This window comes from Cajanus cajan, chromosome 4 (genome assembly GCF_000230855.2).
Source record: "Cajanus cajan strain Asha chromosome 4, NIPB_CcT2T_4, whole genome shotgun sequence".
NCBI lineage: Eukaryota > Viridiplantae > Streptophyta > Magnoliopsida > Fabales > Fabaceae > Cajanus > Cajanus cajan.
The window spans coordinates 7,046,777-7,063,942 of NC_138520.1; the positions used below are offsets into that span (position 1 = coordinate 7,046,777).

Genomic DNA, 17,166 nt, shown 5'->3' on the forward strand with positions numbered 1-17,166 from the left:
TCAATTTTCTATCACATACGCAATTTCATATGCATAACAATTAAGACAACAAAATAGAGTTTACATACCCCTCAATCATTCTTAATAATTCCAACAAAATATAGCAAGATCATTAATATATAAATACGATACATGTCATATATTTATTGATTCAACCCTCGACTTATTACATACTTAATACATCACATTATATTCCCTTAATTATAATTTATCTAAATTGTCCATTAATGCAGTTCATTAGTCCCATAATCCAAAAGTTCAATATTCCAAGGGTCAATAATTCTATGTTTAATATTTCAATGGTCCAACCGTTCATGAGTCACTTAGTTGTAATATATATACAGATAATAATAAAGAAAATATAAATTAACTCCAGTAAAGGTGGCAGTGCCTCCTAGTTAGGAATCCATTTATATTTTCCAAATCATGTAATAAAATATAACAAAGATGTACACTTTAGTCTTTAATCCATTTTGGAAGTAAGATGGTGAATAGATAGACCCTAGTGTAAGATTTGTCTAAGACGCTTAAGAAATTGATTTTGTTTGTGTTTAAGTGGATAAATTCGTCAAGATCTTTCCCTAAGCAAAATCCTTTGAGGAAATTGATAAAAGTTGTACATCAACAAGGTAGTGATGTTGCATAAGAATTAGAAGTAAGAATGCGAAGAGTTTACCATTGCAAAAATTTCGGGGACGAAATTTCTAAAAGGAGGGGAGAATTGTAACATCCCAAATTTTATTCAATGAAAAGAAATATTTTTTTTATGTATTTATTATGTGAATAAGTATTTATTTATGTATTTTACTATTTACGTATACGTATTTTACTATTTATGTACACATATTTTTACTATTTATATATACGTATTTTACTATTTACGAATACGTATGTATGAATAGTATTCACTATGCAATTGCACAGTGAAGGGCTGCACGAGGGACGCGGGTTCAAATTTTATAATAAATTTGAATATAATAATGAATAGTGCATAGTAATTTATAATATTATTTTAATGAATAGTGCATAGTGCATAGTAATTTATAATATTATTTTAATGAATAGTGCATAGTGCATAGTAACTTCAAAAATTCTATAAATAGGGGCCTAAGGTTTTGAAAATTTAGAATTCTAGAGAGAAGGAAATTCTGGAGAAATAGAGAGAGAAAGTAAGAGAGAGAGAAGGAGAAAGAAAAGGAGGTTCTGCTCTAGTGCCTTGTTTAAGGAGAAAGAGGAAGAGATTCTGCCCTAATTCCGATTCCTTTTAAGGAAAGATAGAGAGGAGGAGATTCTGCCCAAATTTCTGTAAACCCAGGTAAGGGGGGAGTGGGAAACCTCGCTTGAGAGTGTGGGAATAATTGTTAAATAGTTTGTTTGTTGGATTGGCTCCCGATCCCTTGCCTGTTGTTTATTTCTTTGAATATGTATTATTGATGTGTTTTGTTTTATATCTTATTTATTTACATATTAGAATCTGTTATTTGAATGGAAGGCTAAGCCTCCTAAGTATTTATAAATTTGTAATCTATTATTTAAATGGAAGGCTGAGCCTCCTTATTATCTTATATTACCTTTTAAGCTTCCTACTTTACTTAAAAGATCTTAATATATTATTATTGAAAAATATGATACCTAAGCAACCTCTGGACTGTTGGATTGTTGGACTGTTGGACTGTTGGACTGTTTGGACTGTTGGACTGTTTGGACTGTTGGACTATTGGACTATTAAATTGGATTATTGAAATAATTCTTAATTATGAAATATGAATATGATATGTGTAACATGCTAAAGGTTGAGTCTGTGAATGTATGACATGCATCATATGCACATATTACTCCAGGTGTGCCGCTGAGGCCGCATACCCACGACTAACAAGGTGTACCTTTGGGTCACCCACGATATGCTAACGAGGTGTATGAACACCAATGATAGGTGTACCTTAGGGTCACCGACAATTGTATAGGTGTGCCTTCGGGTCACCAATGATGATATGTGAACTTCCGTATGGCGCCACATGCATACATTAGTGAGTCAAGTCAAGAAAATCATTATACATAAGCATATATGTGAGATTGATTATATATGTGAATTATATTGCGTGTGTGTGTGCTATTTAACTTTTATTTCTATATCTGCAACTGAGTGAGAAGTTTCTCACTCCCTTGTCATTTTTGTGTATATTTAAATTATGATGCAGATAATTAGCATGAGGCTGAGGATGTTGGTGGTGAAGCTTAGGCTTCTGTTTGGGTTTCGCTCTGATAGGATGTGACATCGGGATTAGCTAGACTTATTGTTAAATTATTATTATTTTTCTTTTGTAATTTTTATGTTATTTATGTTGAAAGTGTGTATTTTTGTCATATTATAATTTTTCTAAAAGATTATAAGTTAATTTCTAACTAGGAGGCCCTGCCACCTTTACTGGGATTAATCTATAATCTTTATTTTATTATTTCTTGACAATTTGATACTTATAGTTGAAAATTATGAATGTGCATCTTTTACCCAATGATACTTGAGATAATTATTTTATATTAGACTAAGAAAGAATTTATATATAGATGGTTTATATCTATTGTATTTATGTTGGGGTAGAGGGTGTCACATTAACGAAGCATGCCATATATATGGGTGTGGATACCTTCCTTGTGTAGACGCGTTTTGGGGTGGCATGCGTGCCATTGCCAAGAACAAATCCGTGAGGGCTGCGGCCAAAGCGGACAATATCTACATGCGGGTTCTTGGGCTGTTACATTTGGTATCAGAGCCGGGACCCGGGCAGGTGTGCCAGCGAGGGCGCTGGGCTCCCCGAGGGGGGGTGGATTGTGAAGTCCCACATCGGCTAGTAAGGTGAACGAAGTATGCCATATATATGGGTGTGGATACCTTACTCTTGAGGACGCGTTTAGGGATGCCATGAGGGCATTGCCTAGAACAAAACCCTGAGGCCTTAGGGCAAAGGGGACAATATCTGGCCATGTGGGGTCGCTACGCTACTCTGATGGGGTTGGCAGGACTTGCCTTGGAGGACGCGTTTTGGGGATGGTGTTGCCTTGGAATATTGAACTTTTGGGTTATGGGACTAATGAACTGCATTAATGGACAATTTAGATAAATTATAATTAAGGGAATATAATGTGATGTATTAAGTATGTAATAAGTCGAGGGTTGAATCAATAAATATATGACATGTATCGTATTTATATATTAATGATCTTGCTATATTTTGTTGGAATTATTAAGAATGATTGAGGGGTATGTAAACTCTATTTTGTTGTCTTAATTGTTATGCATATGAAATTGCGTATGTGATAGAAATTGAATTATGAGTTGAGACGTTGTATGGTTGTGATATGGATGTGATTGTGATGTCTCACATCAATGACTAGGATGGCACGGTCCTGTATAAGTGGTGCTACAGGAAAGGCGTGACCCTAGCATGGTGTGAGATGAGTAAGACAGTTAACACCACCACTTATGTCGTTTATGGCTGCCCTGGCATAGGGTTAATTGCAAGAGATTGTATTGATTGTAATGTGATTGTGTTTCCTCACACCAAAATGGCGAGGGATGGCACGACCCCTGGGTAAGTGATGCTACAGGGAGGGCGTGACCCCTGGTCTGGTGTGGGTTGAGTGAGGCAATTAACCTGTATCACTTGTGTCAGATGTGGCGAGGTCTTGGCATAGTGTTAATTGTTGGATTGGCACGAATGTTGTATGTGAATATGATGAGTAATTGATATATATATATATACACTATATAATGAGTTATGATGAAATTATACTGTGATATGATTGAATGTATTTTGCATATAGATAATTTTTCTTTTCTCACCGTATAAATTGTTGATATTTTAGGTGGAGAGGATCCAACTGCAAGTGGTATATAGAATGCCATCCGTTAATTTGGGAAATGCTCTGATAGTGTGACATCGGGGCAAGAGGATCTCTAGGATAGAATATTTGGTATTGTAATAAATGTTATTTTCTTTGAAAAATGTGTAAACTCTTGAATTTTATCTTTCAAGTTTTATTTTTCAGTCAGAACAGTTATGAAGTATTATGTGAACCCTTTTACCAACTTAAAAAGTTTATTTTCCTTAATTTTTTTTATTATATTTCGATATATGTGTTGGGGTAGTAAGGGTGTCACATTTAGTGGTATCAAAGCCGGGACCCGGGCAGGTGTGCCAGCGAGGGCGCTGGGCTCCCCGAGGGGGGGTGGATTGTGAAGTCCCACATCGGCTAGTAAGGTGAACGAAGCATGCCATATATATGGGTGTGGATACCTTACTCTTGAAGACGCGTTTAGGGATGCCATGAGGGCATTGCCTAGAACAAAACCCTGAGGCCTTAGGGCAAAGGGGACAATATCTGGCCATGTGGGGTCGCTGCGCTACTCTGATGGGGTTGGCAGGACTTGCCTTGGAGGACGCGTTTTGGGGTGGTGTTGGCCATTCCCGAGAACAAAGCCGTGAGGCCGTGGGCCAAAGCGGACAATATCCTCATGCGGGTTGCTTGGGCTGTTACATTTGGTATCAGAGCCGGTTCCCGGGCCGGTGTGCCAGCGAGGGCGCTGGACTCCCTTGAGGGGGGGTGGATATAGTCCCACATCGGTTAGGAAGGAGAACGAAGCATGCCATATATATGGGTGTGGATACCTTCCTTGTGTAGACGCGTTTTGGGGTGGCATGCGTGCCATTGCCAAGAACAAATCCGTGAGGCCGTGGGCCAAAGCGGACAATATCTACATGCGGGTTCTTGGGCTGTTACACCATGCATGGTTCTTCCTTCGAGGACCAGTGACCATTTCTCATTACATGGATCCCTAACATAAAAAATTTGTCTTGCTTGATATGCCATAATAAAAGGTTCATCCTTATAACCGACCTTATTCAAATCAACCAAAGTAAATCCTAAATCATCTGTCCGCACACCCGTATTGCCATCAACCCCTTTACACTTGAACACAGACACTCTAAACGTAACATAATCAATTTCCCATATGTCTTGTCTGACTCCGAAATAACTCATGGATGCTGTAATGGGATTTTTATCTTTAGAACTAGCAAAGTGCACAGCCTCAGCCTGAATTGTAACCCCACTATTTTGTACTCTATTTTTGTCATCTTCTGTCTTTGTATAGAAACAATATTTGTTAATGTCATACCCACCAAATGTAATGACATCGTTGTTAGGCCCACGCGCGAGTCTCAAAAGTGTATCAGAAGCATTAACCTCACCATAAACCGTTTTCTTAAACCAAGTTACGAAACTCTTGTTATGTTCATTCAATACCCATTTCTCATTCATTTGGGGGTGTGCTATCTTGATTTCATCTATGTGTTCAGATATGTAAGGAATTACTTCATCAGTGTTGTTCAATATGTACAAATGTGCTTGGTCAACTTCTGTTCGACTCACAGTTCTAATCTTTAAACTTCGAGTACCCTTACCAAATTGTTTCCCATCATGTCGAGTCTTGGGAATTCCTATTGGTTCTGATTTCGACATGTACCCTGAACAAAACTCAATGACTTCTTCTACAATGTACCTCTCCACAATAAAGGCTTCTGGGCGGTATTGATTCTTGACATATCCTTTTAAGATCTTCATGTATCTCTCAATAGGGTACATCCATCTAAGATAAACCGGGCCATACAATCGAATCTCTATAACCAAATGAACTATCAAATGCACCATGATATCAAAAAATGAAGGTGGAAAATACATTTCCAATTGACACAAGATTGTGATTGCTTCATTTTCTAACTCATCTAACTTTACAGGGTCAATTACTTTGTTGCAAATGGCATTGAAGAATAAACACAATCGAGTAATAGCAACTCTAACAGAAGATGGTAAAATGTTACGAATAGCCACAGACAAAAGTTGTTGCATTAAGACATGACAATCGTGAGACTTTAAACCAATTAACTTCAAATCTTGCATAGACACCAAACTCTTAACATTTGAGGAGTACCCTTGTGGAAGTTTCACACTGCGTAAGCACTCACAAAAGCTTTTTTTTTTCTTTTTTTGATAGAGTATGACAAGTTGGAGGCAAATAAGTGCGTCTTCCAATAGACTGAGGATGTAACTCAGAACGTATACCCATGTCCACCAAATTTTGTCGTGCTTTCAGTCCATCTTTAGTCTTTCCTTTGATGTTTAGCAATGTCCCAATTACACTATCACAAACATTTTTTTCCACATGCATCACATCTATGCAGTGTCTAACATCTAGCTTGCACCAATAAGGAAGATTAAAGAATATTGATCGTTTCTTCCAGATATTTCTCTCAATTGACTTCTTTTGCGTCTTTCCGAACACAATGTTAATATTCTTCACCCGCTGATATACTTCTTCACCATTGCGTGGTGTCGAGGCAATTTCATCCTCTTGACATCCATTGAATGCTTTCTTCAATCTACGGTATGGATGACTACGAACAAGAAACTTACGATGCCTAGTGTACGCAATCTTTTGCCCATGTTTCGATTGGGTATAACTTGTGTTTTCTTCACATATAGGACATGCATAATGACCCTTCACACTATACCCACTCAAGTTACCATATGTTGGAAAATCATTTATTGTGCAAAATAACATTGCACGCATGGTAAATTTTTCTTCATGATATGCATCAAAGACCTCTACTCCTGTCTCCCACAACATTTTGAAGTCATCAATCAATGGACTAAGATACACATTTATGTCATTTCCTGGTTGTCGGGGTCCTGATATCATCATAGACAACATAATATATTTTCTCTTCATGCATAGCCAAGGAGGCAAATTGTAAATGACCAACAAAACTGGCCATGAACTGTGTTTACTACTTAAGTTCCCATAAGGATTCATGCCATCTGTAGCTAGACCAATTCTCAAGTTTCTTGACTCTACACCAAATTATGGAAATGTTCATCAATCCTCTTCCATTGCGGAGAATCAACTGGATGTCGAAGAAAATTTTCACATTTTCTACCATTTTCATGCCATGTGAGGTTTTTTGCATCCTCTTTAATGGAAAACAATATTTTAAACCTAGGTATTATTGGCAAATACCATAAGACCTTAGCAGGGGGACCCTCTATTTCTTCCTCACCACTACTTCCATCAGTTTTCTTTTTGAACCGCAACAATCCACATGTCGGACACACTTTCAGTGTAGCAAAATCATTTGTATACAATACGCAATCATTAGGGCACGCGTGTATCTACTTATACGCCAAACCCATTGGACATAGTATCTTTTTGGCCTCATAGTTGCGATTAGGTAACGTGTTATCTTCTAGAAGCATCTCCTTCAACAACTCCAACAATTCTGTGAAACTTTTATTAGTCCAGCCATTTCTTACTTTTAAACTAAACAATCTTAAAGTTGTTGATAATCTTGTAAACATACTGCATCCTGGGTACAATGGTTGCTCAAAATCAGACTTTAAGGTATCATACACATGTGCTCTTTCAAAATTTTCTTCACCAACATCACGTATCATCTCTTATAAGTTATCGTCCATATTTTCAGTTGTTGACACTGTTGGAATGTCTAATCTTTCTCCGTGCCATGTCCATACTGTATAACTCTTCACAATACCATATATAAACAGGTGAGCACGTATTTCTCTAACTTCTTGACGTATCTGATTCAAACAACGAACACATGGACAATAATATGCCCCTTTGATGGGTTTCCCATTTTCTCTTGGAAATTCCAAGAACTCTTCAACTCCATTTCTGTACTCTTGACTAATGTGACTTGCATTCATCCAACTTCGATTCATTATCTATATATTAACACAAATTAACTATTGACTCAATTATTCATAATTTTTCTAACCTAAACTACAAACCTAAAAAATCGATAGTAATTTCGAATAAAATCCATAAATATTTCTACTAATACGATGGTAAACTAAAGGTCAATGCCTAAAAAAGTTCATCTTTAATGCATCTAGAACAGCCCGTTCCAGATGAACAAATAGCAGAAAATAAACAAAAAATTTGCGTAGAGAAGAAACTAACCTCAAACTTGTAATGTGCAGACTCTTAGAGACTTAGAAACGTCCAATGTGGAAACAAACGTACTTGGAGACTTAGAGAATAAGAGAAGAAGTATTACTTTTCGTAAGCAGTGGGACGCGCGAGAATGAAAAATAGAACGTTAGGCATTTTAGGTGAAAATTTACGTCGGGTAGGGGTGGTTCGACGTAAATTTACGTCATACAAAGGGGGGTCCGACTTAAATTTACGTCAGACAGTGGAACCTGCGACGTTGATTGACTAATTTACGTCGGACCCCCCTTTGTCCAACGTAAATTAGTCTCCCTATATTTACGAAACTGTCACTGCATTTTTACAACGTCGGGGTTACCAGTTTGCGACGTAAATTGAGTGACGTAGTAGCCCTATTTTGCACTAGTGTCAATGCCAATTTATCTTAGACTTCTATCAAAATCTATCTCAACCTCGATCAAAGCCAACTTGGGATCGAAATATCTAGAACACAATACAAATATATAAAAGATAATAACATAACAATTATGCAAACACGTAACGAATTTATAGAAGTATTTTTTAAATATTATTATACAAAATAATTATGTGAAAAAGTGTACTAGTTATGCAAAAAGTTTAAACATGAGAAGCGTGGAGGGGCAAGTAGGTGAATGATAGGATGAGAAAAATAAAGACACGATGAGAGACAAAGAACACGTGATTGGAATCCTTGGAAGACACAAAACAAGTGTCCTTTTACCGTCGTGGTGGTGGGTAGTGGTGGGTATCTTGCAAGATGCTTGGTCTCTCCGACTTTTGTGGGTGCATTTGCTTGTGACGCTGATGTGATGTGGACATCTCTACCAATACTCATGTGCGTAGTTGCTTTCACTTCATTTAACTCCTTCGGAGTAGGCCTGGGCAAAAATTTCTTGTCGATCCGAAAATCGATCAGATCGATGGTCAGATTAGATGAAACGGATTGACTCTCAGGTATTTTGGATTTTTTCAGATGCAACTTTCGGGTTCAAACGGATTTGAACGGTCGGATTTGATGTTGAAATTTTCTTATCCGATATACTTTATCTTTTTCGTCTTCATTGTTCCATCTTCTTTTACTTTTTCTTCTTCTTCTTCTTTCTTCTTCTTCTATTTCACTCTATAAACATCCTTTTCTCTTCAACCTTTCCCTGCCATGGCCACCGCTACTGAGAAACTCCATGTTCCCTGCTCTGGTTGATGAGTTGGTGATGCAGAGATCTGAAACTCAACGATTTCCCCCAATGAAGCGGTGACGGAGACCAGCGAAGGGTGACGATGGAGGGCGGCACGAGACACTAGAGGAAGCTTCTCAAACTGATGAACCCAACCGATGAACCCGTAACCCGCATAGATTGAACCCGCCAAAACCCGAGTTCTTTGTCGGTCGGAGATGACCCTTGATTTTTCTTAATCGGTTTCGGACGATTTTAAGAATTTTGGTTCGAAACCAGCCGTGGCCAACCAATGCTCAGCTCAGGCCTACTTCGGAGTACTCAACCTATGACTATGGTGCTCTATTCTTCTTTCTATTATTTCCTCTCCAATTCCTCCATTCCCTTTCCACTGCTTCAATTTTCACGTCTATTACCATACCATTTCACCCTAGGATTTAGGATTTTGAACTTAGAGTGTGTTCGATAAAGGAAAGGAAAAAAAGATAAGTAAGGAATCAGATAAAGAGAAATTGAGAAGAGAGAAATAAGTAAATAAAAATAAAGTAAAATTTTGATTATTTGGTTTAAGAGAAATTGGAAATGAAATAGAAGATAAGTATTAATAATATGGATGTTTAGTAAAATAGAAAGAAAACTATGAGAGATAAAATATATAAAAAAAAAAAGAAAGAAAAATAAGAGTGAATATAACTAATTGAATAAATAAATAAGATAATTTTTAATTGATTTTTTTATTTTAATTAATTAAATAAAAAATAGGTTAAAATACTAATTTGGTCCCTTATAATATTTTAAAGTTTCAATTTAGTCTCACTTTAATTTTTTGTTTCAATTTGGTCCCCAATAATTTAAATCACTGCAATGTCGGACCTTCAGTCCAAATTTCTTAAACAGAATTAACTGTTGGTCACGTGGATGCCATGTAGATGCATAGGTGGATGCTAAATTTCTTTAATGCACCTGGAACTAGAACGACCCGTTCTGAAACCAGCACGACCCGTTCTGGTTGCACATGTTGTGTGTTAATTTGCATTTGGAATGGGCCATTCCAGATGCAACATTAACACACCATGAGTGCAGCAAAATGGGCTATTCTAAAACCAGAACGGGCCGTTCTGGTTTTAGAACGGGCTGTTCTGGATTCAGAACGAGCGGTTCCAAAACGCCAACCACATACGTGCATTCAACAAAATGCAGCAATGTGGTTCAAAGATTAAAAACAAAAATTCATAACATAACATAAATTCAAAGACTGAAATATGGTTCAGAGACTGAAAATAAAAATTCAAAGACTGGAATATTATTGTTGTTGGGGTACATCGGTCAATGAATCTAAGGGAAAACACCATGTCGTGTCATCCTTGTCTGTATAGTGCCAATTTGGTAGTAAGTGGTTCACTCCAGTTTGACTAACAATGAAATAAAACTTGTCACCATTGTCCTTAGTGATACACTGCATTGCATAACAAGTATTATAATTAATACTTCTAGGAGCTCCTATATCCTGCAATTGGTCCAGAAATGGTGTATAGCCCAAATGTTTAGCAATTGAAGTTATAAATCTCCCATTGACAATATTATCAAATCCAATTGATGGAAAACTTGTTGAAGAATCCGGATTGATGTGAATCCTCTTCAAGTTCCTCCCTAGATCTTCGGCTCCTTGATTCTTCCTAAGCTTTGCTAAGGTCTCCAATGGAGGAGGAGACCTTAGAAGCACCACAGTTTGATGGAGAACTCTCCCAAGAGACGCCACTCCTTGATGAAGAGATAAGTCTCTTCAATTCTCACCGCACTCTTCTAGTGAAGGGATAAGAGAATTGGATGAATATCAAAGAGGTTTAGGGACTTTTAGAAGAGAGAAATATGAACAATCTTCAGAAAATAATTCTCAATATCTCAAAAAGTGTTTTACAATGAAGGAAAAATGAAAATATAGGAGTAGGAAGCTTGGAGAGCAAACTAGCCTTAACCATGGTTCACTAGGAACCATGGTAAGGTCTAGCTAACCATCCATGGTCTAGAGGCTTGGAGAGCAAGCTACTCACTTAGCTTTCTTGGTAAGCAAGCTAAGGAGAAGCTTGTGCTTCAAGCTTCTAAGCTTGAGTGTGAACAAGCAATGTGAACACAAATCAAGGTGGGCGGCTCATGGACTTTATTTTACTCCAACCGGTTTTGAAAAAATGTTGATTTGGTTTAGTTAGGTTCATCCAATGTGAATGAAACCTAGTGTTAAGTCTCAATTTTACCTCTTTTTGGATGAGACTTATTGAACGAATTCCACTCATCCTCTGAACCATTGCAATATAATTGTTCTCTTTTTGGTTCTTTTTGTGTGCAGATATAACTAACCCAAATTTAGCTAACAATACCTTAATACACCTCATTTTTTGTGCAGGTATTGAGCTAGGGACTTGAGGATTGAAGACTCTTAGGATTGGAAACCTAAGAAGCTAAGGAGCAGAGAAGAGGTTATGCGCCGGGCTCAATATAACCCGCGCTGGGCGTGACAAAAACAGAGTATTTCATCTCTGCCAGTTATATTGCGCCGGGCGCAAAAGGAATTGAGCCGGACGCAAAAGGAATTAAGCCGGGCGCAAAAGGAATTGCGCCGGGCTTGTGTTGAGACAGAGAGTGCTTGACTTCTCTGGAAGAACTTGTGCCGGGCGCGAAGAATTGTGCGCCGGGCACGGAACCCTAATCTGATCTCCCAGGCTCGTATTTGAAGCCATTTTCGGGGGAGAAACCTTCATTCTCACATTGGGCGCCTCCAGGAGCTGCGGAAGGGATTCCCAGGGCTTGGGATCGTCCGTGTGCGGATCTTTCCTTCGGTTCTTCACTTCCTCTTCCATCTCTATTTTGTATTTGCCCTCATTGTTGTGAGTGGTTTCACCCATTTTGTGGGGTTAGATGTAACCAACGTACTCTATTGTAATCTTTACGATTTTAATGATATATATACATGTTGTTTTATTCTTTGTTGTGTTTGTTTCTATTCGTAATGCTTGCTTTGGATTGATCACCCTTTGCATAATTTAAGGTTCCATGGGTATTGGAAAATAACCTTTGAAACTAGTTCTGAAACATATGCCTAGTGGTGATTGTATCTAGGGATAGAGCTTGACCAATTAGTAGTCTTAAACCCTAGCCCGTAATGCGGGTGTAGATATTGGGTACTCAAGGGATTGATATTCAATATCCGCACCTAGGCTCTTTCTCTAAGGGATTAGGTTTGAGTAAACTCTTGGGTTGACTAAGCAATGAATTCAACAAGAGATTAAGGATACATTAGTGTTACGTTTGGTGAAATCTGACCCCCACAACCTCACAATACCACAATACCATTCCTTACCTTTTCCACTCACAAAACAATATTTATTTACAGCTCTCATTCCAATATTCACAACTTTGAATTCACTGCACAAACTATGAAATTGGAATTATTCTTTAGTCACGAATACTCAATAAATGCTTATATTACCTTCTAATCCCTGTGGATACGATATTTTTACTACTTGAACGGCCGGTATACTTGTCGTGTTTGAGACCGTTGATTGAATCAAACTGATTTACAATTATAACAAAAGTACTTCAACGGAAATCTCAACACCTAGCTAAATCAAATCTATGAAAAATTAGGAGTAAAATGAGTCTAATATGTAAAATTTTGCCTATGCCCATCTTTAGGCCCAAGTGCTAGTAACACTCCCTAGCTTGCTAGTTACACTCTCTAGCTTACTAATGCCACTCCCAATCCTACTACTAGAAAACTAAGAAAAGAATGTATTTCTAGATTAGGTTAAATGGAGTCAAAGTGTCCAAGTAACCTACCCTAGAAACAATATACAATAGCTAATAAAAGGAAAAAAAAGTGTCTCACAAATACACCTATATAAGTATCTACTATATACAAGGTACAAGAAATCAAACTATACAATGTATGTACAATAGAGACTATGAGACTAAAAAGAGGAATCATACTCAATACTCATATTGAGCATAGGTCTAAGAAACACCTCCTCTAGCCTCCTAACCATGGACCTAGTTAAAGGCCCAATGGTCTTCAAGTGTGAGCCTCATTGGATCAACCTTCACCCTTCTTGGTCTTACCTCTTCCAAAGGGATCCTTGGGAATTAGATTTCCATCACCAGTGTTTGAAATATTTTGTACCTTGGGTTTTTTTCCTTGCACGATTCACAACTGTGATTTAGAATCACGGGCGTGAAATATAATCGTTGACTGTTTGTGTTTGTCTTTATGGAACCAGAACGACCCATTTTGGTTGCACTCATGATGTGTTAATTTTTCCTGTGGAATGGCCTGTTCCAAATGCAAAATTAACACACAATATGCGCAACCAGAACGGGCCGTTCTGGTTCCAGGTGCATTAAAAAGATTTGGCATCCACATATGTATCTACGTGGCATCCACGTGGCCAACAGTTAACTCTGTTTAGGAAATTTGGACGGAAGGTCCGACATTAGAGTAATTTAAATTATTAGAGACCAAATTGAAACAAAAAATTAAAGTGGGACTAAATTGAAACTTTAAAATATTATAAAAGACCAAATTAGGTATTTAACCTAAAAAATATATAGGTAAATAAATGACTATTTGATCATAAGTAAACTATTAACTATTCATTTATATAAGTAAACAAATGATCGTATGTAAGATTTATTTGAATGACAATAACTTTTAATCGAATACATTTATAGAAAATCTTTATAATTTATATTCGTAAGGGGGCATTAGTTGTATATGTGTATATATGTGTGTTTGTAATATATGTTATTTTGTTGAAGGTGTTGGGATTGATGATAGTCAAATGAAATATCTGTATTATTTTATGTTGTTTGTGATATGTTAATAACATAGATGTTCATGTTGTCTGGTGATATGTATTTGTGCATATTAAAAGTAGTTAAGTTGAATGTATAAAGATGTATAGATTGTTATATGATGAAAGCTATGAATGTGATATTGTTTAATGATTATGTGTTATATGGTATCCATAATGAATTTGCTCAAGTTTTACAAGTATTAGAGTGCTTTAAGTCATGCTGCAAAATTATTATAGTGTGCATTAAATGATATTATCTAAGTTGTCTATGTTGAAGGTGCAAGGGTGCATGTTACTATTCGATGAACGATGTTAACATAATATTATATGAAGACGATGTATTGTTTGATAACTATGATGAAATTTCCTTAGTTGTATGAGTGCTTGGGTACTTTAAGTTGTATGACGAGACATGATATGATGTAATGAATGATGTTCCTTTTAAATTATTAATGTTGCATGTCATTGTATGACATTGTTTTAGTATCACAAGCTTACCCTATGTTTTTTCATGTGATTTTGGGACTATTATGATTATATTTGATATGGTAGTAAGACAAGATTAGTGAATCGAGTTGTGATGTTCGATAATGAGCACGTTGGTGACACTATTTTGGATGTTGCTACCCCGATATAATTAGGTCTTATATAGAGATTTGATCAATGACTAGGTTTATTTTATATACAGTAATTACTTCTTTTATATGAATATATATATATATATATATATATATATATATATATATATATATATATATATATGTATGTATGTGTGTGTGTGTTTTAAGAACAATTGTTTTATTTCTTACCTATATTACTGCTCACATGAGATTTACCTACTTATTACATGATATCTTAGACAAGTGTTTGATGTTTGTATTTCTGCTTAGTTGATAATAAATTATAGAAAATATAGAGACCGAAAAAATTATTACAAGTTTGAGAATAAAGAGCCAAAAATTACAAAAATTAAATTCATGTAGTATTATCTAATAAATACATCGAGATAAAACTATTCTTAAATGATAGTAAACACCATAAAAATAGAGTTTAATATATTTATTTACAAAATATACGCGTATCAATTTTTATGTAAAATATTTATAATTATATGTTCAAAACCTTTAATTTAGTTATTAATATATTAAAATGCAAAATGTCTCATCTACATGTTACGAAAATGTTACAATACTTCTACCTTAAGGAAAAATATATCATCATTTTTTGAGGATTAAGAAAAATAACAACAAAATTAGCAAAACATTATAACAGTTCTTCTATCCTTCCAAATATAATTAAGTAAAAATAACATGTTTAAAAGATAATTTTGTCAAAAATAATTAAGAAATATGTGATCATTTAAAGATTTAATTATGCATATGACTCAATAAATTACAAATTTAATTAATATCTCTAATTATAAACATTATTTTCATGTTTCAATACTAGGATAATTTAACAAAATTAGATATATATATTTTTTAAAAGTAATACTATAGTAAATTAGAAAAGGATTACATTTATCACTTAATGGTCTAAAGAATTATAATTACATTTTACAACTACCGGTCAGTTGACTTTTTAACCGCATCGTAGAGCACTTTTAAACCAATATAATACCTACTTAATCGAAATATTATAAAATTATTATGTAATGTTATAAAATATTTTTTTTATTGCCCATGAGTTTGGTGGTACAATAATGCACAGTAAATTACTTAAAAGCCTCCAAACAATTTTAACTTTTTTTTTCCGGGTCATAGGCTTGAATATGTGATTAAATAATAGTAGAGAAAATTTTTAAAAAATCCAATACGCATCAATAGTAATCGTTTTTTAATATATAGTTAAATTTAAATAAAAAAGGAGATGACAATTGTATCTGCAATAGTTAAAGAAAAAGATGGTAATGATATAACAGTAGAAGTTAATAAAAATAATCTTGGTTAATGCACATGTACACTAGCACATTCTCAATATTTATTAATTACACATGGTTATTTCGAATCATTTATAAAAAAATATAAATAAAAATTGCTGCTATATAAATTTTTTGAGAAATGTCAAATCTGAGGGGGGCATGCATGGCCCCTGTTGTGTTACTCCGACATTCGTCCTTGCATATAAGACAGAAAATGAGATATTAAATAGTGAGAACAGATATTTGTGAACTAAAAAATTTGTTGATAGAAACTTGTATTAATGTAAAATTAAATGAGTCAGCTTAAAATCAAGGTGACTTATATAGAGTTATTTAAAAAATAAAAAATAAAGTTTTATTTATTTGATTAGTATTGAATATGCTCTTAATATCTTGATGCAATATACTGTTTGTTTTCATGAATTATGTGCACAATGTATGATATGGTCGGTCAGAATTTTTTTTTGGTCTGGGCTTAATAAAAAAAAATTCTTATAATTATTTGAATATTATTTATGTTTCAATTCTTAAACCTAAAAATCTAAAACACACAAACAATTAAACATGTAATTGCTAAAAAAAAAAAAACTAAATATACAATATATACATATGAGGCCGAGTTATCTTTAGAAACTATCATTCATTGAAAAAAAAATATTAATAATAGTGACATACCACAAAAAAATTTGCGGTGAAAATCAAAGTGAAAATTCACGATTTGATTTCAAGATTTCAACCAAATAAAATAGATTACAATTTAAAAATTATAAATTAAAAAATATAAGTTAAATAAAAAATAATATTCTTCTAACAATGAAACTCTCAACGGTGTTGAGGACCAATGACTCGTGCTAAGGATCACGTACACCACTATTGCATGACATACCACCTAACTTTGGGAACTAACTGTGTTCATTCACAATGATTCAAAATTTTCACATATCATTGAAAAAAGAATCATCAATAATAGTGACATATTACCAAAAAAAAAAAAATTGCTGGTGGAAATTAAGATGGAGATTCACAATTTAATATTAAAATTTCAACAAAATAAAACAGATCACAATTTAAAAAATAAAAAATTTAAAGAAATTATAAATTAAACAAAGAAATTAGTATTTTTCTAACAATGAAACTCTTAGGGGTGGTCGTGTTGAGGACTATTGGCTCGTGCTA

At 35.0% G+C, this 17,166-nt stretch overlaps 1 long non-coding RNA gene across 1 annotated transcript; it reads left to right on the forward strand.

Moving 5' to 3' along the window:
- Positions 1–286: 286 nt before the first annotated feature.
- On the forward strand, positions 287–2,516 carry LOC145957591 (uncharacterized). Its single transcript, XR_014433630.1, has 2 exons — positions 287–1,315; positions 2,199–2,516. It is a non-coding gene; the product is annotated as an uncharacterized LOC145957591 (long non-coding RNA).
- The last annotated feature ends 14,650 nt before the right edge of the window (positions 2,517–17,166 follow it).